Source organism: Carlito syrichta, unplaced genomic scaffold, assembly GCF_000164805.1.
Source record: "Carlito syrichta isolate Samal-C Ts95f unplaced genomic scaffold, Tarsius_syrichta-2.0.1 Scaffold303719, whole genome shotgun sequence".
NCBI classification, from domain to species: domain Eukaryota; kingdom Metazoa; phylum Chordata; class Mammalia; order Primates; family Tarsiidae; genus Carlito; species Carlito syrichta.
This window is the reverse complement of record NW_007247815.1, coordinates 205,587-211,046: the sequence shown is the minus strand read 5'-3', so window position 1 is coordinate 211,046 and position 5,460 is coordinate 205,587. Positions and strand designations below refer to the sequence as shown.

Here is a 5,460-nt window from a genome sequence, read left to right as displayed (position 1 = left end):
CTTAGGGAGAATCAACATCTTCATGCATGTATCTATTCTTCTTTAATTTCTTTTTTTATTATTACACAAATAGTAGCATGCGCTACATACTCAATTCCATATTAATGGACATTTAGATTGTTTAAATATTTTGCTGTAACCAAAGTACTACAAAAATAACCTTGAGCCAACGTAATTTAGCATTTAGTTTTTATTAATTTGCCAACAAGTGATTCACTTTATAGCATGCCAGTTTTTTATTTGAAACTGTTTTTGGAAGGACAATCATGGCATCCAATTCAAATTCAACTATGGGGGGGCACACCTCATCCACAAGGGTGCCTGCATAATGAACATTTGTATACCTAACCCTGAATTGTACCCCACATCTTTAAAATAAAAAATTTATTTAAAGAGAAAATATTCAAATAAACTTGGAATACAATGGAAGAAAAATTCAGCTATAGTTATAATTTAGTGACAATGTTATTTCACCCTGACTCAGCTATTCTTATTTTGTTCATTAATGTGTTCATTTATTCAACAAATATTTGGTTAATCTAATATACAAGGAACACCCCCAAAAAATCAGAATTATTTTTTTGGGAGTGCAGGGCCCTTGTAGCACAGGCTTCCTTCACTAGGTAAGTGTTCTAGGAACTCATCAGCGTCAGTGTACAAGCTAATGATATTGTGAGAGGCTGTGTTCAGCTTCAGTTAATTTGTGTGTGTGTGTGTGTGTGTGTGTGTGTGTGTGTGTGTGTGTGTGTAGATTCTTTCACCATGTTTGCCTATTTCATGATGGGTGATTCACATGAACAACCTGCTCATACCTCACTGAGCATTCAGGAGTTTTTGACCAAAAAACAGCATGACCTCCGTGCCCTACCCTCCCTATTCACCTGATCTCTTCCTGAACAACCTTTTTTTTTTGGTTAGTTTCCCCAAATGAAAAAAGTCTTCAAAGGGAAACGTTTTGCTGATGTGGAAGAAGTGAATCAAAAAGCGGCAGAAGCACTAAGGGGCAAAAAAATAGAGGTGTTCAAAAACTGTGTCTTGATAGGTATATTGCATCAAATGAAGAATACTTTTAAGGTGACTGAAGTTTAAACATATAAGAATAAACACACATTTTTAAATACATAAATTCCAGAAGTTTTTTTGGTCACCCCTAGTATATCAGGCACTATGTTGGACACCAAAAAACTGAGGTGAACAAAACAGGATCCTGACTTTAAAGTTAAGTCTGGTGGAGTTCAGGTAACCAAGAAATTATAGTATAGTAAAAGAAATGTATCACTATACATTTATTTAATAGATTAAAAATTCATCTTTCATCATGCATACATGATGATGAAAATATACAATTGTATAACCACTCTAGAAAATAGTTTGGCAGTTTCTTAAAAAATTAAATATGCACTTGCCATATGACCTAGCAAATGTACTCTTGGGCACTTATTCCAGAGAAATGAAAACTTATGTTCACATAAAACCTGCAAATGAATGTGCATAGCAGTAGCTTTATTCATAATAGCCAAAAACTGGAAACAACTAAAATGTCCTTCAGTGACGGAATGTTTAAACAAACTGTGGTACATCCATAACAAGGAATAGGTATCTATAAAAGGAAAGAACGACTGATACATGTAACAGCTTAGATCTCCAGGGAATGATGCTCAGTGGGAAAAAAGCCAATCCAAAATATTACATACTGTATGATTCCATTTATATAGCATTCTTGTATAGGGATGGGAACAGGTTAGTGGTTGCCAGTGATTAGGGACATGGTGAGGAAGACCAGTGTGATTCTAAAGGAGTAGCTCATGGGGGTCTCATGGTGATAGTTCTGTGCCTTATGTTCTGGTAATACATATGATAAAATGGCATAGAAGCACACACACACACACACACACACACACACACACACACATACACACGAGTGTATGTAAAACTGTGAAATTTGAATAAGCTCTTCAGATTTTACCAATGTCAATTTTCTGGCTTTGATGTTTGTAGTTACAGTTATGCAAGATGTTACCATGAGGGAAGTCCTGGAGGGAAACACAGGACTTCGTGGACATTTTTTGCAACTTTGTGTTCATCTATAATTGTTTCCCTTGAAAAACTCCCTTTTTGATATATTTACTGCAAATTTCTTTTACCCCCAAAATACAAACGACAACCACCACTTAATGTCACTTTGAGTTTAGGGATTAATTTCAAAATTTCAATGTCTTAGCAGCTTATTTGAATGTTTTTCAGAAAGTATAAAAAATATACAATATATTCTCAAGTTACTAAAGGGATTATTTTTAGAAGAAATTCAACAACAGGAAATTTGTCCTAAAGCAGTTGTTTTAAAATTAGCAAAAATAAGCAGACACATTTATTGAGCTTACTCTAATCAGCCATAAGTTTGAAATGGTGACAGGCACCCAGACAGCAATCCATTTCTACATGTATGAGTATTTCCTTCTCAAGACACTCCAGTAGATTCCTTTCACATGCTGAGGTGACTTCTGCCTCCTCTTCAGATTTGTAACAAGCCAATTCTTCTCAAAACTCAGGATGGTATTCCAGTGAACCCATGGACCAAGGACTCTATTTTGTGAAAATGAACCACTGACTTCAACACTATTAAATAATAAATTCTCTTCTGGTGCATATCTACTCAGATACCTCCACAGATGTCATCAGTATTTACCTTCTGTGTCTCCACAAGCCTGAGTCGGGTGTGCAGAAGGTATCTCTCAGTGTGGAGAATGGCAGATAGGTCCAACCACTAAAGATTGAACTTTCTTGGTGGCAGGAGCCTAAATTCATCACCTAATGCACAAATATCCTCATCCACACTTTTGTAGAGAAAATATCCAGGGAGCCTTTCATTTTGGCAAAGTGTTGGAGCAGTATTTGTCAACGTTTCTAGAATTCCAGTTTAATGAGAGGTTACCAGTGTAGTGTTTAATAACGGAAATACTAGCCATACTTTTTCATTACAGAGTTATCTTCCGATAGATAGGTAAGAAAAATACTGAACACATCTGCACAGCTGTTACAGTTTGGTGATGCTTCTCTAAGCTCTGAGGTGTCTATCCAGTCCCTCCAGAAAATCACTTGGGAGGACACCTGTTGCCTGAACTCAGAGATCCACCTGCCTCCCACTGGTTCATTGGAGCAAAGGGCGGAGCAAGTGAAGTGATCCCTCTCTTCTTCCTTTGAAAGCCAATCCAAAATTGGCTTCTCTATATCTATGCCAAAGTCTCATCATCCAAGAGTTGTTTGTTCCAGAAAAAGTGAGATGACACTCCTACTTAAATTGTCCTACAATGGCCTCTATCTTTCAACAGAGGAAGGTCAGTTGTCATATTCCATAGAGGTCCTCATATCCATAAAAATCAGAGTAGCATTACATTTTTTCATTAACTTAGGATTTACTAGGTACCTTCCATTAGCCAGGTGCAGTGAGAAGCGTTAGGGATACATTTTTTAAAAAAAGAAAATTGTATATGATTTCTTATAATAAAGTATATTGTTATAGTAATAGTTTGATTGATGACCATATCCTAGACCTTAGTCTAAGCAACATTCATGGATCATCTCATTTAATTCCTATATCCACCCTATAAAGTTGGTACTGTTATCATTCTTTATGGATAAAGGATATCTTATACAGATAAAGCAACCGAGCTTAAGTAATTTCCCCCAGGTCAGTACCTGGTGGAGCTGTAGTCTGAATCCAGAGCCTGAATTCTTGCAGATAATCATGTTCTTAAGAAGCACAGTTTCCCACGAGGTTTGATCTGTAGTGTACTAAGATTTCCCAAGTTATCGTATGTATTGTATCATCTCCCAATTAAAATTTGACCTATCCAAAAGAATTTTCTGCCACAATGAAAATGTTCTTTTCTGCACTGTCCAGAAGGATAGTCTCATCCTAATTTAAATTTAAAAGGCCTCAAGTGGCTCGTGCCTACAGTATTAAACAACACAGGTCTAAAGATAAGGAAATGGTTGCATTTCTTCTGATTTCTCTATAAAGTCTAGACTTAGGCAAATCAGTAAATGCTCAGTGAATGAAAAAGAATGAAACAAAGAATCTTCAAGGAAAAAATTTTACCCCCTAACCTGGGACCGGGGCTAGAAGTCTTCACTGTGTCAGGACTTTCCCTGTAATAAAATGTCACATTTAACATATGACACAGGATGCAGGGCTAGCCGTGAAGTGGGGAAGGAAGGGGATTCTTAAATTACTTGCATTGTTTGTGAAAGACTGACATTGTATAATTGATGACCATTACTTTTAAAATACTCAGTTATGGGTATCTTTGTCTTGCAAAAAAGATCACTGCTTAATTGCTTCTTGACAAAACACGGGGTCTGTAAAAAGAAAAGCCAAAGGGGCTCTTGGTCGTGACATGACGGGAAACAAGGAGACACTGCAACTCCATGGACTTTTCCTGCAGAAACACATTCAAAACTTGTAAATTTTGTTCAAGAGTAACTGCCACATTCTCCTAAGTGACTTCATCCTGCTACTTCGACATCTTGTATGTACATATACATTCCTATAATCAAGCAGTTCTGAATTTGGGACAAAATGTCGTGAATCGTGAGAGGAAGCAACCAAGCAAACACGCGGTGGGTGTTTCCCCATCCCAGGGCAGTGTGGCACCCATACTGCTCAACACCCAAACTCCAGTTTTCTTAAAAGAATATCTCAACAACAACAAAAATCATAGCTGTTTGTTCATAATTTGTCCTTGCCCTGGAACATATTTTTCTTTGGCCTGATATTTAATAACGTTAGATTTCAAAATCGTAAAAGTACTCATCAAAAAAGTGTCAAAGCAGCTCAGTTTCTCTGGAAATCTCAAGCCATGTTCTTTTGATATAATGAAATCAGCTCTTAATATTTTAGGAACCTAATTTTCCCTTGCTAAATGCTAAATAATTTACAAATAACAACGCCTAAAGAAAAAAAAACCCCTCCCCAATTCTTCACATTCAAACCCAAAAGACATCAACCCGGGGTCCAAATGAACACAGGCTCAGGGCAGAACTGGGCGATTTTCCATCTTGCAAGCTAGCATCAGGTGACCACTGCGACCGAAAGGCCAGAGTCGCCACTGGGTACGGGCCCGACCCCGCTTCCAGAGAGGCCGCTCCAACTCGAGCAGCACCGACCACGCGCAGGAGGCCGCTATCTAGGGCGGAGCGGCCTGACACGCTGTTAGCGGACCGGCCGCAGGCTCTTCCTGGGGAGGTCTGCCGGGTGCCAGGGCGAGCCCCACGGCCAGATCCCCCCAGTCACCCCGCAGTGCTGGTCGCGGGGCTGCGAGGGCCCCTCCGCGCCCCAAGGCGCCCTCGGGCGTCTGCCCGGGGTCGGCTGGAGGGCCACGGCCGCGTCCCTGTCGCGGCAGCGACTGCAGCTCGGCAGCGTCCAGGATGTCGTGCCGGGGGAGGGAGAGATGGCGGGCC

At 39.5% G+C, this 5,460-nt stretch overlaps 1 protein-coding gene across 1 annotated transcript in view; it reads left to right on the top strand.

The window, feature by feature from the left end:
- The first annotated feature begins 2,645 nt into the window (after positions 1-2,645).
- Positions 2,646-5,460, top strand: part of NCOA7 (nuclear receptor coactivator 7) — a 163,818-nt gene continuing 161,003 nt past the window's right edge. Inside the window, exon 1 of the mRNA XM_021712906.1 lies at positions 2,646-2,714. The gene's annotated coding sequence lies outside the window, so the exon portion shown is untranslated. The remainder of the gene's footprint in view (positions 2,715-5,460) is intronic.